This window comes from Petromyzon marinus, chromosome 25, assembly GCF_048934315.1.
Source record: "Petromyzon marinus isolate PM22_M1 ecotype Great Lakes invasive population chromosome 25, UKy_Petmar_22M1.pri1.0, whole genome shotgun sequence".
Taxonomy (NCBI): Eukaryota; Metazoa; Chordata; class Hyperoartia; order Petromyzontiformes; family Petromyzontidae; genus Petromyzon; species Petromyzon marinus.
In genome coordinates, this window is record NC_133691.1 from 3,584,415 (window position 1) to 3,606,092 (window position 21,678).

The following is a 21,678-nucleotide window of genomic DNA, read 5'->3' on the forward strand; positions in this document are numbered from 1 at the left end:
GCCAAACGCCGCACTCAGTTTGTAAATGTTGTGGCTTGGCTCTCCAACATACCGGTGTGCTGTACTAGTGACGAATTGGCCACGTTCTGTTTACGTGACAACCCCTTACTAGTTGGCTTGTCGGGTGGTGGCGGGTTTTAACGACACATTTATATATTTACGCGATCTAACCCAAAAAAAACCCTCTTATGGATGATATTGGTCGCGAAAGCCTCGGTGTTAAACTGAGCGTTGTACACGTGAGAGGAAACCAGCCCCTTCTCTTAATCCACTGCCGAATGTTTCTCAGTGCCTTGTCAATTATGGGCGTTTTTTCACCATACTCAACCGTACTTTCCCAACGCTCGTCAGGGAATGTTGGTGACGATTGGCCCAGGACCAAAATTGGATATCACTCGCCACTGCTGCCAGCCATGTCCAGGTGTGAAACTCATCTTTCCAGCGTGAGAGCGCAACGAACTGACCAGCGCACCACTGTGCAACCACCCCACCCTACCTGGGTAAAAACATATTCTGATCCTGATGACCCCATGTAAAGGTGTGATCTGAGCTGCATGTTCAGAATCAGAATCTTTATTTAGACTGGAGGAATCCGATGAGCTATGACGCTTTTTTTTTCACAGATGTCCAGTATGGACGGGTCAGCAAAATGTTAAAGGAGGGGGACAGAATGACAGCATGCGGCTTGCCTGTGGCTACTCAGCTTGAGCTTGCACCAGATTGGACATGTTGTCTCACCACTGCCAGGTGAACAGGTGAGCATACGCTGAGAACAGCGCTGTGATCCCATTAACCTTGGTGACCTCACCTCTGGCTGCAGTCTTTGGCCTAACCGAAGTAGTGGGCAGCGCTGCACACGTTCACGCCGCTCGCTGTGCATCGTCGGTTAGCATTTATAAGCCATGGCCGTGGGGCAAACACTGTGTGCCTTTTGCGAGATCGCCTGATTTCTGAACCCAGTGAGATGGAATATGGACAGCAGGCAGCGCAGCAAGTGGGTTCTACGTGTGTGGCTTTTTGAGCGTTGTTATTCACCCCAGGTGTCAAACGCTCTTGAAAATGAGTCGTAGGACTCGCTTGATTTTTTCAAAATCATCTAGACCTTTGTCATCAGCAGCAGCTACAATGGTAACAGCAACGTCATCAACGTCATCAATGTCATCATCTTCCTCTTTGTCTTCATCATCACTGTCATCATCGTCATGTGCATGCGTGCCTCCATTTCACCGCTTGCTGCAAAGTTCAGAGGAGCAATAAAGTTGCTCTTAATTTTTCGTTGAAATACAGAGTAAAATGTGACTGGAGGGAGAGGCATCAAAAGTGCAAATTACTTTGGCCAGAATTGGCCACCATGCCCTCTCAGCTACCTGAACAAGTCCACGCCCTTGAGAGCCCAATTCAGCCGAACCCCTGAAATAGTATGAACATTTTTGGAAATCTTTCACCATCGTTGGCTCCACACTTACCTCACCGTAACCATGCCCACTTTAGGCCATTCCCTAGTTGCGGCACGAGTTGTGGAAGGATGCGTGCATTTTTGTATTGAATGCCTGCCCGTGAATTGCAACATGTGGAATTTTTTCTCAATTTTCCACAGGAACAGCCACCATCATTCCACCAAAAGGTGGCAAAATGACTCCATGACTCCGGCGCTTCCCTATTCACGCATTACTTGAATTCATTAGGTAAGTGTATTGATGGCAGCCGGGCACACGAATTTAAAATAAGTTATATCTCAACCCCCAACATATTTCAAGCTCCCATCATAATTGTATTTATTTATGTCAATTTAACACGAAATAATGAACATAATTTTGGAGAACAGAAGCAACAAAATACATCAGCAGACAATATGCCTCCATCCTAATACCTGTTTATTCACATAACAAGTAATATTTACACTTTATATCAATCACAGGACCTTCTGGGGGTACATACTTTCATCAAAATTGGTTTAATGCAAGCAAACTCTGGACAGGTTTCAACAGTGTCTCATCGGCAGAACCAGGATTGCTTGTATATGTCTGAATGCATGTGTCCAGTAAAACCTGGCCTGACTGTTTATGGTTTTATAAAAAAATATATGTACGTGCCATTGACAGGCCCCTGCATTGTTGTGCACTTGCTGCAGGAAATTACAAAGAAATCAATGTAGAGACAATTGATGAGAAAACACACATCAGTCTTGCTATAGCATTGAATTGCATGTGAAGACGAACCGCAGTGCTCTGGAATTACAAAGCTTGCGTGGAGATGCCTCGTGCCACACACTGGTACAATACATAACATATGGATCGAGGAAATGTTTCCAGCACGTGGCTTTCCACTTAAACAACCTCTCGGTGGTTGGTTTCTCTATTCGCAGTGGTTATTTTTGATCAGCCGAGGATGTAATTCCACCATTTGGTTTTCATTCTGCCAAAAATCCCTGCCATTTTCTCAATCAATACCACGCTCGCGAGCCTTCTATCGCCAATTTCGGGGAAGAGTTGACAGACACGTGCAGAAACATAAACAGCTGTCTCGTAGGCTGCAGATGTTCGCCAATTGGGAGTCGTGTGGTGGAGTGGGGAGCATAGAGTACAAGCGAAAATGTAAAAAGGGAAATCCATGAATATCATAACAATGCCCTTTATATCACCCAGAAATATTCAGTCTCAGGACTCTTTCAAGAGAGTTTTGAATTTGGATATTTTGGACAATTCTATTTCCCTGGGTTTTTTTTTTATCAAGCGGGAGGTCAACCGTAGTGCCATGAGAAAACCCACAAATATTCGGGGACAAGAACGGTCAAAGTTCTGCACAATGACATTTTAGGACCTACTGTAGTACCATCATGTCCTGGGCACCCAGCAGCCTCAAGTGAACAGGACTTGGTGGCCGTGTGGTGATTTGTCTCTGCTCGTGATTTGATAAATGTCATTTGAGCTTGTGTTTTGCAAATTTGATTTTGCGATGGCGCCTTTAATTTCACATCGCCGTGAATGCGGGCCATCCAGCGCCTGCAGGGATTATGTGAACCAATCACAAATGACTTAAAGAAAATAAAACGATATTAATGTATTTCACGGGTGATTCAATGTACCTATCATGTACACAACAATCTATTTTGAATGGAGGCATCACTGAAAATTGATGCATTATTAACATGCCTAACACACGACTGCTTTTTCTAGGCAGTCTCCCATCTGACTACTGACCAAGCTGCAAACCCGCTTAGCTTCCATCAACCAATGAGATCCCGGGGGGGGGGGGGGGGCATTCAGGGCCGATTTGGTCGCGGTGTAAGGCGAGTGAGACAGAATAAGTCAAAGGAATTTCACACGCCGTGTCTGCACCCGAACGGAGCATACGCAACTGAATAACAGCAAATTTTCACCACATCAAATTATAATAACTTGAATAATAATAAATTATTGTAATAATTATTACTATTCAAGTGTTTGTGGCAGCATCCTTACCGCGTGGGACAGATTGCGAGGGTTCTGGTTGTATCAATCGTGAGGCCACTTGTTAAGAGGCGATTGTGGTGAACACATGCCATCTTCAATGGCAGAAATAAAGGCACCCTTAAGATATCTCATCCTTCGCAGCGAGATTAATGACTTTGTGAAAACTTAAGAAGGTCCTTCGGTTGTAATTTCTGCTTCTCTCGGACTGATATTTCTGTTGATTTAGTAAGATGGGGTAATAGACGGTAGAGCCTTCATACAAGTCTATCTTCAGCTTACTTGCTAATTATGCAATTTAAATGTCTGCATAATATACAGGACAGCAATGAGAAACCAGAGTAGCTAAATTATACTCTTGGGCATTCAGTGCAAATTCCGTTGGTTGCTTTTTGGTAACATTTTGGTAACCTCTAACTGTCCTGGTTGATCTCATTCTATGAACATTTGAACACATTACATTAATTTAAAAACACATGTTCAAGCGCTGCAATGGATAAAAGAAACGTGTCTGAAACTAACTTTTATTGAAACCCACAGGGCCTCTGTCCTGGGGTCAGCGGAAGGCAGTTATGCATGAAGCAGCTGTGAGAATGGAGAAACTAATTCCCAATTTACCTTTTTTAAAATCATGAATCTATTAAAATATTTTATTTGGATAGTTCCTTGAGTTGGTAGCGTATCATGTCCACCAAGGGGTTGTCTGGGGTGTAAAGCGATACACACGTCAAACACGTTAAGACACACGTACAAACATTAAACAATCTACAACATTTACAATACATCGCTATGAATGTATTGTGAAATTCTTGCTCAACGTACGTAGCCAATCATGATAACCGGAGGTGCATTATATTATTTGAAACAATATATGAAGCATCGTTTTTACAATTCCAAATACATTTATACAGCTTTAAGAACGGCACATCACAATAAAACGAGTTATCTGCTGTAAAGAAGGGGACATTTCCCGATGCATCACCTATTTTAAATTTTATCTTTGAAGGTCGAACTTATTGAGATTCTATTGACATACAAAAAAAAGAGTGAATTTCTGCAACGAACATCTCCTCCGAAGAAGCATGCCGGACGTGTAAAAGTGAAAATTTATCTCCGACGTTTGAGATGCTGCTATCGTCTCTGAACGTGCTCTCTCGCTTGGCTCGGCGTTTGATATCCACGGTCATGTTTAACTAAGGAACATTACACACGAAGAACACTGCACTCGTGTGCGAGCGCTGGTGCATAACGGAGATGATAATGATGATTGGAGAGTGGCTGTGTGCGTCTATGCACACGTGTTCACTATTTTTTTCATTTCCTTGACGCGTTTTTTTTCATTTCGCACACAATCACAGAGTATCTAACAAGAGAAAGAAGAATGGCGAGCAATCCGTGTCAAACAGGCTTGCACTCAAATTGCATTTGATCTCAGATTATGCTGAGCAGATACTGCCATTATTGTCCGGAGGTTTTTCGTTTAATCCCCAATATCACCGAGTCCGTTTTCATAACCTTGGGTGCAATTTACATTGTGACCGTAATTGCGTGGGTGCAATAGCGACGCACATTTTTTCATAGAGTATATTATTCAAACGCGACCTATTTATTACTAATTGTCTATCGGTTGCTTGAGTGTTTGTTCATGAGTACTATTAATTACTTGGCCCAATAAGAGCCTTAGTCATTTGCACCGACTCCGAAGGATGTACCACATTTCTCTGAACAGGTGCAAACCCTTACCTTGATGGTTTCCTGAAAAGCGTAGAGAGGGGTCAAAAAGTGTCTTACATTAATTTGACTAACATCCTTCGTGTATGAGTTCAATCAATATTTATTTATTTGATTCACATATCTACAAGGATTATATCAGCAACTTGCCGGTGATGTTCAACATAAGCAGGTGTTAAGTTTTCATCTCGTACGTGTCGTGGCAGTCTTTGTACGTGTGTTGATTGTTTTGTTTGTTGAACTTCCTTCGCACCGTATGCAGCCAACCGTGGTAATTGGCAAATGCGGCACGCTTTTGCAAGACGTAGGGTTGTCTGTGTGGACTGAGAATTGTGTATCACGCTCGGTATGCCAAAGGTGAGTGCACTGTTGAGCCGAGGAACTTGCTCCGCTGGACATTTCATCACTCTCAGGGCAAGCGCGCGTCACTCGAAACCTGATCTACGAGGGGCGTAAACACAAAGTGTATTCGAATTTTTTTTATAACTTCTCACAGTTGGTTGCCCATAGTTTTAATCCACGGTGGAGGTCAAAGTTATATAAGTTAAACTGGTTTTGATCCAAATTGTTCTTTGGCTGTAAAAAAAGACAAGAGCACAAGTCAAATTTGTTCAAGCAGTGATGTTGGTTTGGCAGTGGGGCAAGAATTCCGCTCGTGATCAGCAATAGCTTGTGGTGGCGTGAGGTTACGTTTCCCTGTGAGGAGGCCCTCTCTCTGGCAAAAAAAAAAAAAACACGTGTTAAAGTGGCCCTGTCTGCTTTTCGGACATTAAAGATCCCACAGCAGTCTTTTGATAAAGATCCAATGCGTTGACCCATGTGGCCCAGTTAAAATTCCACCACGGTTCAATAAAATATCTGGCCAGGCAAAATTTCTCCTCCGTGGATAATTCGAAAAAATAATGTCTTTCCCTCTTGGGGGTGCTATGTGTAGGTGCAGAAAAAAAAAGATGTATTTTATCAGGAAATAGTACCTTCAATCTGAAAAAAATATTAATTATATTATAAGTCTATATATTCTCAGTTCTTTAAACATTGGTGGATGCTTTGTTCACAATTATATGCTCATGACACTATTTGCTTTCATGCCACGAGATGAAGCAATTTCCGTTCAGAGCTTTTCGCAGCTTGCAGTGCATCACCCTGTGTCTGAGAACGTCTATGGAAGATGGAGACACAGAGCCACAATCTGAAGTCATTTTAAATGTCATCTGTATCGACAGTCGGGCTACACACCCTTTTATACGCCCTCTAAAGATCACTGTTCATTGCTGACATTTTACATTCTGAATATGGAATAAATCAAAATTAGAAAAAGTTAATTTCATGTATTTTGGGGGGTGGGGGGGGGGTATTCATTGGTTATCGAGATGTGATTGTCAATGCACTACACTTGAGAACCCGGTTTAATGAGGAGTGGTTAAAATACATTTTAAAATCCCAGGATCTCAGCAATACCAGCTCAGTGCTCTGATCCCCGAGTCACCCAGCCATCCAGCCAACTGGCAAGCTGGCCCTTTATTTAACAAATATATACATTAAAGCCGTTCCGTGATATTTCTAGCCCAACAAGTTTATAGGCCATCGATATATCATCGGAGTGATTTCCTTGCTCAAATGTGCATTGAGGTGGTTCTTATCTCACAGACCCCTGAGCCAGTGCTGGAAATTCCACCTTCCTATGGCAGACGGCGGGGGGGGGGGGGGAGGAAATGACTTCGCCAGATGACCAGTGTGAATGTTACAGCTCCTCGTTAGCAATGCTGCTTCTACCACGGCCAGCCAAAGGCACAACGGGGCGATGGCACCTCCAGAATGTACCGTTTGCACACTAAAAAAAACACCCACACAAATGGCCCTCAATGGGTAGGCCCGCAGGGATCAATTGTCATTAGCGGCAAACTGTACTGTCGCAAGGGAAGAGGTCCTAAGTGTTCCCGCAAAGCGCAGTGGCAACTCTCAGGTCTCAGCGGTGATGCATCACTTTTGCAGACCAGCATCTTGGCAAGGGCTAGGCTTGCCACCGCTGAGGTTATGCGTTTCCCCCCCCCCCCGCCAATAAAAAAAATCCCGAGACGTATCACAGGAAGAAGGATATCACTCACGGTACCGGAAGGGGGGAGAACCACAAGCAAATGAATTGTCTTGAGTGGTGTGTTATTTAGAAACTGACACAAAAAATGTACCTTTAAAGGTTCAGCCCTGCAATGGCTTGCTCATGTCACTGCTGACAGAAAGGACGCCACTAGATGGAGCTCTAGAGAGCCCCACTAGAGGATGTTTGACCTACCCTTCCACTCTGGCCACATTTCTCGAAAGAGCTGATAGTACCGAGACTTTTAAATAAAATTATTACGTATTATAATTTTTACAATTTTTTTTAACAAGGTAAGTAAGGTCCGCTAAGCTAGATAGCTCTCTTTCAGAAACGATCTGGCCACATATGAGAGCTAAGCCAAATAATCTGAATGCACGTTTCTAAATATGGAGGGAAAACCCCGAGGACTCGGATAGAAATCCACAGGACTATGGGGAAAACATGCAAAGTCTAACCCCCGACCTACTGCATACCCGGCGAGCTAGTTAGCATCTCAGCACCGCGGCGCCCCACCATACAGTATACGTGACCTGCTTGTTTCAACTGCCACGCCTTGGAGATTGAACCGGCGACCTCTGGATTGTAAGTCAAGCGCGCCGACCGTTGCATCACGACAGCAGCAAACCCAGGGGCACTGTAGTCTGACACAAAAAGACAAGATGCTGACGCTTGGTCAAATCGTTGACAAGCGGAAGTGATCTGCGTGGGATATCCAGATTAATTGAGCGCGGAGGGACTGAAGCCTGATTTTAAATACCAACAGCTAACTGCTGCCACGTGTTCGATGCGTTTGGAAGGTGCCACTACGTCGTAAATGTTCGATCGTGGTTGATCCACGCGATTCATCCTCGGAACACAGCAGAGTTTTTTTTTAGCAACAAAAAAATGCATTTGCTGTACGTTTTCATATAACTGTCAGGTTTTTTTGCCAACAAATGCCCATGCACATTCACCTTACCATCGTAAAATTTAAATTATGACCTTAAAGGAATCAAAAGGAGTGTACTAACATTCCCACTTTGCCTGATGTTAAAAAGAGCCACCGGTTTAATTTGAAATGTGAAACACTGGGTGGTAGATATAGTTTAACGCAAGGAAGGATAAACGACACGTGGATTGATAGCGCTGAACCGAAATCAGCTGGGTTGCACTGGCGAGTAAATTTGTCAGGTTTTAATCAGCCTACGATCTACTGGGAAGGAGTGTGAACCGGTTAATACTGACAGCTTAATGTCCGCGGCCTGGATGACTTCCCTCTTCCACTAATCTCCGAGATCATTCGTTGCCTCGCAGGAGTGAAATTGTCCAAATCGCTTCGTGTCGTTGCTCAGTTCGAAGGCGCCGCACCGCCAAGCCACTCAGCGCTGCCAGTTAGCGGATCTGCTAGTTTGCGCCCCCCCCCCCACCACCGCTGGCTCAGCGGACCCATCTATAGTTGTCAAATAAAACAATAAAACCCTCCGTAATAATGTTGAGAAAAATGAAATAAATAATAACAATAAATAAAATGAAATAAACCCTGCCATTTGCCCTGAGCCCAAGTCATTAGCATGTTAAACAAAGCCGTTCATCTCCTCCCAGATCCAATCGGTTTAGGTTTCATTAGGATTTGAAGCACAGCCTTAATCACATTAGCATGGGGCCAGAATAACTCTATTGCTCCCAGGATGGCTGCGCTTCTCCGGCAGTAATTTGCCCCGCTACCCGGGCTCTCCGTTAAATTGGATGGAGCGAGGTAATGGATGGGCAGTCCGGCCGTGATGTGTATGCAGTCCGTGGCGGGGCAGGGGATGGGCGGGCGGGCGGGGGGGTGCACGTGTTGTGGTTGGTGGCTCGGCCGTAGGGAGAGAGAGAGAAAGGGAGAGATTGCGGCCGTGGCGAGCTCAGCAAACCTGCAGCCCTTGCCGCTCGGGTTGAGGTTTTGTGTCGCGACCGTACTGGCTTTGAGCTCTCCCTCACCGCCACCTCATTGCCAACGCCGGGCGAGGAGTCGTGGTGCGATGATTAGCGCACCGGACCTTGAATCAAAGCGGGTCGCCGTTCAATTCCGGGCAGGTTTCTGACATTACACCCGGCGGCCTCTGTCCACCCATCAACGTCGATTGGTGCTCTGAAGTTAGTTAGTCGGCGGGTCGCATGTGGCGGGGTAAAGTGTGGGTACCCCCTCTTATGCCCCCCGAAAAAAGGGGGGTTCATTCACTCCAGTGGCGGGTTTTCCTGTCACAGTGGCGTGGGTGAGCAATTGCAGGGCTTCACCTTTACCTTTGTTTTACCTTGAGGTGGGGTGCTTATTGCCACATTACAGGCAGCTGCCTAATGTGCACGGTGAATCCTACCTAGCATCTATTAACCATGTTTAAAAATTAAATTCAGCAATCTGGATCGTAGCCGTGAATGACGAGTGTTGATCTCTCCGTTGCGCCCCTAAAAGTCGTGGTAATTGAACTGTTCTATTCTTGCACATATGGCAATATGCTCAGGAGCAAAATGCCAATGTCGAGGTCTGAAAGCCACGTGCTAGCTTCAGCAGAGAGCCCGTGGAGCTGAACGTAATCTCCCCACACAGTCTTTTCCATTTCAACTCGGGTACCTCCTTTGAACATCAAGAAAAGTAGGGTGGGATTTTTTTTTTGCATATTTTTGATCCCGCAAAGGTTGTATTTTAAATCGAACTGCATAATAATATAGTTAAACTCGCGTCACACAATTTGAGCCTTTTGTCAATCCACTGCTAGATGAAGGCCCTGCCACATGCTGTCAGTCACGGGTTTTTTTTATGTCCATACTTCATCATGCTTGTCAGTGCAGCTTTCTGAGGGGGTGGGGGCGGGGGGAGGTGATGCTCGGATTTGTGTTAGCCCTGGGCTCAGTGACTGGCACTCTCTGTTTCCTGGGAGTGCCAGCAAGCAATCTACTGCCTCACTGCTGCGAATCTGGGTTTTGTGGACTGCACGAACGTAATTTTGTGTAGCATGGAATCGGGGTGGCACTATTTTTTGTATTATTAATAAAAGAAAATATTGTGGAGCAGGGCATTTGGGTAGCAGCAGAGAATTCAGTAAGTAGCCGACTTATCTATCTATTCACATGGATATTGCCTACATATGCATCGGTTGCATCCATGCCTTTTTATTCTATCTCACATGCAAACTTACTGAGCTGCAAAATATCCAAGCCACTCAGTTTCCTTGCAACGCAGTTCCGTACAGATGCTACCACAACGAACTCCAAATTGTAATTGTTATCGTCTCGAGCAGGGATATTTCCCAACACAGGATACCTGCGACTCGGTGAGGTATTCTCGTGTGACAGGGACAACGCATGTGTATGTATGTTGAACTCCTTTCGCATCACAAGTAGCCAACCGCGCTAATCGGAGGTGCGGCGCAAGGGGCAACACACTGAACACAAAAAGCAATTGCAAAGAAAATCTTTTCAAACCTAGATGATTTAAAAGTGCATACATTAAATGGCTTCCAAATATCGGGAGGAAGAGCGTTCCAGACGGCCGCCGCATAAGCGCATCTGAAAGCGCGCGATGCGGTGGCCGTCGTCTTTGTTGTTCGATGGTGAGACCAAAAAAAACCAAAACTGCATGGAAGCACGGACAACTGAACAGAGAGTCCGCGGTTGACAGACAGTGAGAGGATACGAGAGAAATACAAGAGAGAGAGGCGGGAAGTCGGACGAAGGCAGAGAGAGCTGGGGGTGGGGGGGGCGTTTATCTCTCAGAGTTTAATCCCAGCAGTGGGAACCCGACATCCACCGTGCACACGGCACACGGCGCCTCTGTCATGGAGGAGGCGAGGCCTTGAAGGTCGTTGTTTGGCGGTGGCGGCCGTGGCTGGGACGGCTGCCGGTAGAGCGAGACGACCTCAGCGAATTTAAATGTGGATCTCGGAGCCTGGCCATATAAATCACCGTGGGATTTGCGATGATGATGATGATGATGGGCCAAACAACTAGAGCTAAGTATAATTATGTGTGTGGGGTTTTGTGTGTGTGTATGTGTGTGTGTGTTCATGACGGCTGAGAAACGATGAGAGGCTGGCAGCTTCAGGATTTTGTCAACACGTTACCCGATTCTACCCCCCACTTGCCGAACAACATTCTTCCGTTTCTCTAATTTTGCATTAATGCGAGCGTTTACAAACTGCCGCTGAGTTAAATACATTCGCGGTCCCCGCATAAATCAGACGCAGAATATGCCGACTTTGAGCCGGCTCATGCAGATTTCACGTCGTTTTGAATGTTGCACAACGTCTTGATTTACTGGTGGCAAATCCCCCATTGTAATTCTCGACGCCTTGGTCACAACCCCACAGATAGCGCCTGCCGCTTTATGCATTTCTTGTATTTTTTTTCTTGAAACACTGGGGGATTCTTTTCAAACAGGAAAGCCTCACAGGCATGCCACTGAGTTCCCTTCGCCGGTGCGGAAGGAGAGGCGGAGGTGATGGCGAGGATTTGGAAGGGGGGGTGGATTGAGGACATCCCTCCACCCCACCCCCCGACCCTCTCCAACCCTCCACATCCCCGCAGAGGGGATGGATGGCGGGGTGTCAGGTGAAGCTGAATGAGACGGGATGCGTGTGGCACGGGTGTCCGAAGTAGACTGACAGCTTCTCATCAATCAGATAAGACACCCATCCCCAAACCGCATCGTCGTGCCGCCAGAGAATTTCAGAGCAAAATCCTGAAAAGTAATTACTTATCGAAACAAAAAAGCGTTTTGCGCGTACACAGGCGCGCGTGCGTGTGTGTGAACAGTACTTTTTTTATTGTATTAAAGTACATGTGTATATATATACTGATACGCCCACACGTACAACTGCCCTTTGTTAATGCACTGCTGAATGATGGCAGCCCCACGACAGTGTGGGTCGTGGGGGCTTATTTGACCATACTTCACTACGCTGGTCAGCACGTGTTGTAAAGGTAGGGAGCATGGTCGTGGGAACATATATAAGTACAATACAACTCGATTTAGCTGCACTGTGCTGTATTATCCACAATGTAGCCTCTGATGTACGTATTCAGTTTAAATATAATGTAAAGTAACAATAATAGGGATTCAATCAAATTGTTGTATTTTTTAATATTCAACCCAGAGTCCATTAAATGCAGTGTAGTGGTTATCTTCCTAAAAGTGTCACAGTAGCCATGTGTACATGCACACATTGAGTATATCATTATACGATGGAAATTCAGTATGTGTCGCGATTTATTATTATATTCCCATATAATATTGAAAATTATTTTAAAAAAGGAATTGTCTAACAAATGCCCGGTCTTAAAAACAATCCTTTTGCTGTCTCCCGGGCATGCGTTTGCTCTTAATGGACTGTAAATTGATTATTCTAGATCCTAAAGGAATAATTTCCTCCACAGCAATCCAATACAATAATTTTTTTTTGTGTAAAGCACACATCGCTGGTTGCTTCTCAGTGATTTATTTCAAAAGGGGTAAATTTGTATTCTGTGCGAAGATCGAGCACATTTAATTTATCAAATGACACACAATGTGATATTCGTGCAGTCCTCCAACTAAACGCAGGGTTTTTTTCTTCTTTTGTGTTTTTATTTTTACGACGAACACGTCTGCAGCGCTTTACAAATGAGTCCAACCGTGGGTTTAGTAATACAGTGTGCGTTTAGGGAGTTACATTAATGTCATCTCGGGCTTCCAAATATTCTGCTCTCAAAGCGGACTGCTTAAATGAAGAGTCGTATGGGTCCTGCATTTTTCCCTTTTTCTGAATTAACCCTTTTTTAGAAAATGCGCTTCTGTCTTGGTTCGACAGAAACGAAAATTGTTTTGACATTTCTGAACAAAAACATTTTAAATCAAATTGGATTTGGGGCCCCAGCGTAAAGGAAAGATTCCCTCCATAGCCGGGCCACAACCCAGAGCTTGCGTGGTTTCAGATCGAGGAGATGCTCTGGGATAAACAAGTGTCTGGCCGCCACGACGCAGCGTTGATCTGATCGACGCGTTCGTAAAATCGCAGCGGAAAGAATTAAACAACAAATACCAAATCCAATTGTTATGCTGGCCTTGCAGTGAAAATTCAAATAAAGAAAGCGGTCCATCCACTGTGGCATTCCCTATTCGGTTGTGTGCGTCTCCTTTGTAGCGCAGAGAAGGAAATCGATAGCCCTCCAATTTCACTTGCGGTGGCGGCACGCAGCCAACACAGCAGATCCATGGCAGAGGAGGGAGAGAGAAAGAGAGCGAGAGCTCGGGGAGGGGGGGGGGACAGTTGAAGATGGACATGGAGGGAGGAGAGGGAGAGAGGGACGTGCTGAGGGACAGGCAGAGAGATGGTGAGACGCAGTGGGGATGAAAGAGGGTGGCAGCTTCGTCGACGGGTTAACTCAGCGGCTATCGCTAGCAATCTGCGCAATGGCGCGTCCTCCTAATTAACGGGCACGGATAGCTCATCGGTGTGGAAACATGTGTCCATAACTCCACCCACTCCAAATGCTTAACTGCCTCGCTGCATTCCCGTGCACGTTATTAGTGCTGCTTAGACTCTGTCAAAATAGCGGCACCCGAGCTGCATGCTAAGCACAGCGGTGGAACGAGGGGGGGGGGGGGGACGGGAGATGTTGGGGGTTGGGAGGTAAGGTGCGTTGATGAAGTGTCCACAACTTGCGAAGGTAGAGCTCGTGTCCATCTGCAGGGTCGACTTAGTTCTACCCGATAGCCGCTAAGGGAAACAAATATGTATATATTTAAGGTACACAAAAAAAACCATCCTAATTAGTTTTTTTTATTATTAATAATAGTAATAATGTCTGTGCGTTTACGGCAGATGTGGGCATCGCGCGCGCACTTCATGAAGCAAGCAAGCAAACCGCAGGATCTCGATGCGCTGCGCTCGCGTGCAATGCCGAACACTTTCGCGGTGAGCAATAATGCAGATCCACCCACACGCGCATGCGACGAGACGACGGTTCCAGCCCAAACACCGAAACCATTTGCCCCAACCCATTTGCTTCGCATCTGGTGGTGGTGTTAGACAATACGCGTCTCCCCCGCGTTTTTATATTCTGAATATTTGTACTGGCCTATTTTTTTTGTAACAAAGGAATGTTTGTTGTTGTTGTTGTTGCACGCAGGTCTGTATCCATGCAAACCCTTTGGGGTGCAAGTCTATGCAAGATTGAAAGGTAAATGTGCAGCTCTACAATCACTCGTTAATACAACTGACGGTGGAGGGCATCAAGTCAAGAGAGCCCGAGAGAAAGCACCTCTAGTCTAACGCGTATTTTTGGCTGCTCTTCCACACTGACCAGAAACAAATAATTGGAAGAGGCCACACGTCACCTACCAATCAACTTGCTCGACCCGATTATATGGCTGGGTGGACGGAGAGGTGGTGGGATTCAAAACACGTTCTCAGTGTTTCAGCTGCTGCTGCACTGACAGATCAAACCGGTGACCTCTGGATTGCAAGCCGAGTGTGATAACCATTACACAACACGGCAGCACCCCTACAGGCGTGTAGGGGTGGGTGGGGGGGACCAATGCTCACTGGAGGGAATGAATATTCCTTCCCCCGGTAGTACAAATATTTATTTCTGGGGAAACGGGGTATAAACAAATATTTGGCGGAGCCAATATTAACTTACACTCGAGCCCCAATAGCTGCCGAGCATTCCCGCAAATCGCGTCGCCTTCCCATTACCCCCCCCCCCCCGTGTGTCTGTGTGTGTGTCATCGCGAGGGCAGTCCCGAATGGCGGGTTGGCGGTGATGGCAGTGCAGGTGGAGGTGATGAGTGTGGAAGATTCCAATGCAGCGGGGACACTTTGTTGCTAATGCCAGCATCCATCCTCGTTTTACGAGTGCGGAGGTGGGCATGGCTTCCCGAAGGCTTGGGCGGTTTTTTTTCTTTTTTTGTGGCTGCGCGCAGGGCTAAGGTTGCACCCATTTAAACACACAGAGGTGAACTAATGTGAAACGGCCCGGCATCAATCAACACAGATTGCACGCGAGGGGTCGTCGCCTGTAAAAGTATAGTTTTTTTGGTGGCAGTGCCCACAAGCCACGCCTGATTTACGCTTTCTACCCCGTCCTCTATTGGTGGCAGTGCCCACAATCCACGCCTGATTTACGCTTTCTACCCCGCCCTTTATCAGACCGTTTCGCCACCAAGTAGCCGATGCCATTATTGCAAGCTAAATCATAAGCAATGAACGCAGCGCTAAAAAAAAAACTTGCAATGTCAATGCCGAATGGTGTACAGGAGTGATCCATTTCAAAGAGGAGCGGTCGTAAAGAACGGCGCTTACACAAAAAAAAAACTGGCAAGCAAAGCAAGGTTATGGGAAGGCACTGAGCAGGCGCCCACACCATAATCTCGTTATATAGGAGGCATAAATCGAAGCAAGGTCATTCATCTGAGGGATCCTGAACTCTGGGACAATCCCACAGTAACAGCTGTTTTTTTTTTTTGGCCGCCCAGAGTTTATTGCAAGGTCACATTACGGCTTTTGTGCAATATCCACCACGCCGCAATGCCTCGCTGGCCTTTGCTCGTAGCAGGTTTGGTTGTGCTCACGTTATTTTTAGCAGTGTGTAGACACTTATACATTATATATCAAGCAAATTGATGCCGTTCGGCAGACAATCAGACACGGGACTGATGAAATCAATATAATGAAATGGTTATTATACATATACAATTATATATATTAAACATTCTTGTAGATACAACATATTTTAATCTGGACATTATTAGCCAGGTGGCCTTTTCCAAGATATATGTGTTTAATTATATAAATCATATTGCCTTGAAATGTACGGTATTATAAAATCTGGATATTAAAAACTGCACGGACGAGTGTGAAGTATATGGCCAAGTATTGGACTTTACAAACCGCACTCACCAACGTGTTAAACAATGGTCAAACAACCCCCACGACTAACGCAGCGTGTGATGAGAGGCGATCCTCTAGCAGTAGATCAACAAACGGCCGTAACTTACAACCTATGCATGAGGCTTTCTTGAGTGACCCGTTGTGCGCGCGTGTTGTTTCAGAGAGAATAATCACAGGTGCATGCGAACACAAAACATTTTGACGTAAAAAAAATGTTTGTTGCAAAGACAAAAAAAGCATGGGGTGGTAGTGAAAAAAAAAACCCAATCCAGTTTGATTTAGGCATCCCAGCGGGTTGCAGGAATGGGAGTCTCTTGCAATCACGCCCCCCCCCCCCCCCAACGCCACCTTTGCGAGAGACAGAAAATATAAATTAAATTTAATTTTGTGTTTGCTCCTTAAAATTGTGGCCGAATGGTCCTTAGCGGTCCGCGAAAAGAAAGAGAGAGGCGCACTCATTATGGGTAAACATGGGTAACTCTTACAGGCAGCAGTTCGTGTGTATTACCGGCATTTCACCACCGAAGATTTGTATTCATCAGCGGTGCCGACAGCATAATTAGGCAGGTAACGAGAAGCTTCGTGTTTTGAAACAACGTGATCCGTGCAGCTGAATCCCAACGCAGTCCGTGCATGAGAAGAAAGTAGGTCATGTATTTTAGGACGTTTAATGGAGCTGTGCAATCATTTTGCAGAGTTTGTGAAATTAGCGCTGATCTGGAATGAATGCAGTAAAACCCTAATATCATGTAAGGATATTTGCATGGGGTTTCCAGCTGCACTTAATATGTTGAGAGTTACTCTTATGATGATGATGATGATATTAAAAGCCTGTATTCATATTAAAAGTGTAACCGGAATTAGGCAATATCATTATTTCATGAAAGATATCTCCAAATGACAAGCAGGAATGCGATAGTCTTGGAGAACATTTTCCTTGCTGATTAAATTTTGAAAAGCGGCCCACTAAAAATGTAATGCATAATACTTGCTGACAGCTTACATCCTTTCAGATAATTATTGGGCATCAGCAAAGCATTGCAGAGGCTTTTACAATCAAACTAAGATATTCTCAAGCAACATTCGTCATTAATTGGCCTTAAAACAAACATTGATCAATGCGAACACAGCGCTAGTTACATTATTAACAGGTATATATTTTTTACGTTGGTAAGCTATCATGCATCGGTAATACTGTGGCATACAAATAACAAAACTACTAAAATCCATATCTCCTCATTAATTTTATTTTTTACCCTGCATCCAAAGGGCCTTCCACAGCAATGTTTCAAAACATAATATGTCTCAGCATAACGTGTACATATGTGCACTTTGAATCAGCTTCGATCTTTTTGGTGTCATCAACAGAGTTAGGCCTGTTAAAACAAATGCAGTGATGTCGCTAAATCTTGCAGGCAGAAAACTTTGATCTAATTTATTTATGGGTACCATCAGCACAAACAATAACACTGCGTGATACAGATGGCTTGGTTTTATTCATGGAATGATGTTCACCTGAAAGAGCAATTTATCCTGAATTGAGTTAAATCTCGGAGACCCCTGAAGCTACGCAGCCTTGCGCCTGGTTAGTACTGGATTGGGAAAATTGGCTGGGAACACCGTGTGCTGTAGACTTGGGCTTCGAGGTGGCCAGAAGACGATAGTATAGCAATTAATTGAATTCATCTGTGTGGAACTTTGAGTTAGCCCCCCTCAAGTCCACCCCCCTCCCCCCTCAGATATCTGTGGGTTTTCTCCAGATACTCCGATTTCCTCCCACTAGCTAAACACTCATGAATCGAATGGCCCAACATCCAAATGCAGGATCTCCCTGAAGAGGAATGTTGAGACTCACTGGATAAGGAATCAGTGCCCATACCACGAGCTTTGACAGATTGTTCACAAACGTGGCTACTTAACAAATATAAATGGAACAAACAGACAAAACAATAAACGTGCAAAGAAGCATGAAGGGACGCATACTTGGAATTAAATTCAAAGATAAACATATGAAGACGTGGATTAGAGGACATGCACTGGTTTAAAATGTCATCAAAACTGTGAAGGAAAATAAGTGGACTTGGGCAGGAGAATGTTCAAGAATAATTACGGAATGGCAGATGAGGATGGAACACGTCGAAGAGGACCATCACTGACGAGATGGAGCGATAGAATCAGCATTGTGGGATCATAGGAGTTGACCGAGGCTTCGAGAGGCCTTCATCAGCAGTGGATTGACCATGGCTGCTGATGATTATTATGATCATTATGATAATCATCAGCTCCTGTTACACTCAGAGTGACATAATTAATGCATACTCTTTGGTTCTTTCGGTAAAGTCACGTAGGTATACAATATAAAATATAATTAATGTCAACGTGGCTTCCTTGTTGTCCAATGGGGCATCAGTCTGGTCCTGCCTGTTACCCGCTCCTTTGCCTTTCCTGTGATATGGCCACGTGGAATTGTGCGCAAAGCATTTAAATGTTTAACATTTCAAGAGCTGCCTTGAAATGGCTTTCCTGGCACTGAGGCTTGTTGCCTTGGGAGAGTCTCACAATGATGCAAGCATCAGCGCACATAAGCATGCATTCTATGTACACGGTATTGATCTGCCCTGTCAATTGTTAGCTCAGCACCCGATTTATACCTCTTAAGTGTCAGAAATTGGAGCAGGCTGGCTGGGGGAGGAGAGAGGGGGGGGGGGGGGAAAGGCACAGCACGTTTCAGTAATGCTATAATTAAGATGCGTAGGAGAGAGGTCCTGTGTGGGTGTTGTGACGGCCATGGCAGTAATAATCGGAGGTATTTCTTCGGGTCATTTCTGTGGCTGAGACAAGAATTTGGGGTCAGACAAAAGCTCCGTTAAGAATTGGGGTGAACGGAGGTTGACGAATTGGAAACACAAAGGAACTGATTTCGGCAATTTTCAATGAGTGAGGCCTTCTCACCTGCAGCTTTGGAAAAACTGGGAGAGAGATTAAATTATGGGACAGGGTGGCTTTGTACTTGTTTTCCCTACAATGGGAGTATTATGTACTATTCCTTTGAGCCTTTTTGTAGAAGATCTATTCATAAAGAGGCAAGAACATCATACAAATCGCCCTTTAAAACATTAGCTGCACTACCAGGTGATTTATATATATATCAATCACCACCAAGTGTGATTGCGATTAGGTTTTTTGTTTCACTCTTTCATGTTTTCCTTTTAAATCTGGCATTGGCTATTGATGTTAAGACCAAAACCTTAACCAAACCATGAAATTAAATTTAATATCACGTGCGCCGGTTATTGTAGTGCCTACATTGAGCCTTAGGTAAGCAGTGGTCATGTGTTTGATTCGTTTCTTTGTATGCATTTGATAATTAAAACGATCAAGTGAACATTTTTTTTCTTCTCTTAGAGGAATTCACCAAAAAAGCATTCTGCATACACAAACATGCTCGTGTAATGAAATAATCTTATTGCCGAACGAGATTAATTAAATTTGACTCTGATTAGCATAATTAACCTAACCAAATTATCCTTATGTGCTTGCCAGGGTCCACGAGAACGCGAGAGGGGCGGTTTGACTCCGTGTCACTCCAACCCCCCCCCCCCCCGCCAAAAAAAAAATTGTCGCTCTCCGTTTTAATAACGTCCTCATTCCCGCACGCGAGCTCCGTATTATCGGCCTGGCGTGACAGGTTTAATGTGTGCGTGAGCGCGAGTGCGCTGGCTTTTAATGTTTCAAGCGTGCAGCACAAGCAGCGGAGGAAATTAAACGAAACTTTGCCGTGCGTGCGCGTGTGGTTGCACGCGGGGAGCGTCAAGGTAGTACATTTAATTTGATTGTTTAGGGGGGTTTTTTTGTGCCGTTCACATTAAATCTATCGACCACACCCGTTGGCGGTCGGTTAGAGCCTGTACTCCCCGAGTGCAGAGTACGCGCAAAACGGCATTGCACTCTTCAAAATTGGCCGCCACGTTTATTTTTTCTCTCACGGCCATTCAGACGCCCGGAGCTGGCGATCAATTGGACCCTGGTGGACGGCGAATGCAGGTCGCTGTCTGCATGAAGGTGGAGGGGGGGGGGTGGGGGGCACGGAGATAGTGGCTCAGCCTGTGCACTGGGCTAGATGACGTGCCCACGTGCGCACGTGTGTATATCAATGTGGCCATAACCTGGCCGCAGCGGTTTGTTTGCCGGCACAGGTTATTTGAGAGGTTTGAGTTCGCGCTGCTGGTCGCGGTTATAAAGCTGCTTCGCTGTTAGTTTAGCTGTGTCCGACCGGGTTGAGGACCCTACGAGACCAGGGTTGTCTCATTGGCTAGAGCGACCCGGGTCACCAACGTGACAACAACAATAACAAAAACAAAACACAGCGAGGAAAAAAAGTGAGAGCGGAACAATCGCGCTGCGGGGAGAATTCATTCAGCCGCACTGCCAACACTCGACCACTGCCACTAACGGGGGGGGGCATCCCTGTGACTCTTCCCGTGTGTCCCCAAATTCTACATTGGTTAATAAAAGTAACCCCTTGTGCGGTCGGGCATCGTGCAACAGGGCCATTTTATGGGACATCTGCCCCCTCTGTTCCATCGCTGCTCTCCTTCGCTGGCCATTTTAGAAGCGAATTCTTGCGATGGCATTCAATACTGTCCAGTGCGTTGTACGATTGTAATAGCTTTCACATTACAACAAAGAAATCAGGTTACACCCGATGGATGCTCGTCAAAGTGCGAATCCTTGAGTGTAGCCATGACAGCGTTTTCAGCCTTCATTTGATTGTAGCTATGCCTCTGCAGCAGCAATCAGCTTAGTCTGCTAAGCTAAAGGTCCATCTGTGGCATCTGGGGGTCAGCCGTTCCCACATAATCCATAAACTTACATTTTTGTGCCTCTCCTCACATAGATATCCATAGACTTACATACACACTTGTTGACTATTATGCCCTTACATGATCCATGCACACACGGAGACTTAGATAGAGACCCACAGACGTGCATCTTCTCTTTAGTCAAAAGTCTCGTGATTGCATGGAATCAGCTGCTCGGATATTCTTTCCCCATGTGCTCCGATTCTGTGCCTGTTCTCTATTCACATCCCCCTGTCTGCGTGTCTCATTCCGCCCCATCCTTCCCGGCTCGGTCTCCCTCTACTCCGTCCGCCCTGCATCCAACAATGAGCTGTTGAGGATGAAATCCTGCGCTGTGATTACACACACATAAAAATACTCACGTTCATAATTCCGTGCTTGACAAAATAAAAACGTCGGAATTAATTTCACAGTCGACGAGACTCGTTCGTCATATCCAGAACGGGAAACCATGGCGGTGATTTTGAGGTTCGGAGTGGCTAAGCTGACCCCTGAGCGAAGAAAATAAAAGTCTCCCCTGCACGTAGCCCAGGCGGCATGATTCCATTGCGCAGCGGTCCTCTGTGTGACCGAAAAATGAGTGGTGGATCGTAATTGGGTGCAAAAATTACTTTCACGCTGATAATGAGCAGGTGCCTTGGCTTTATAAA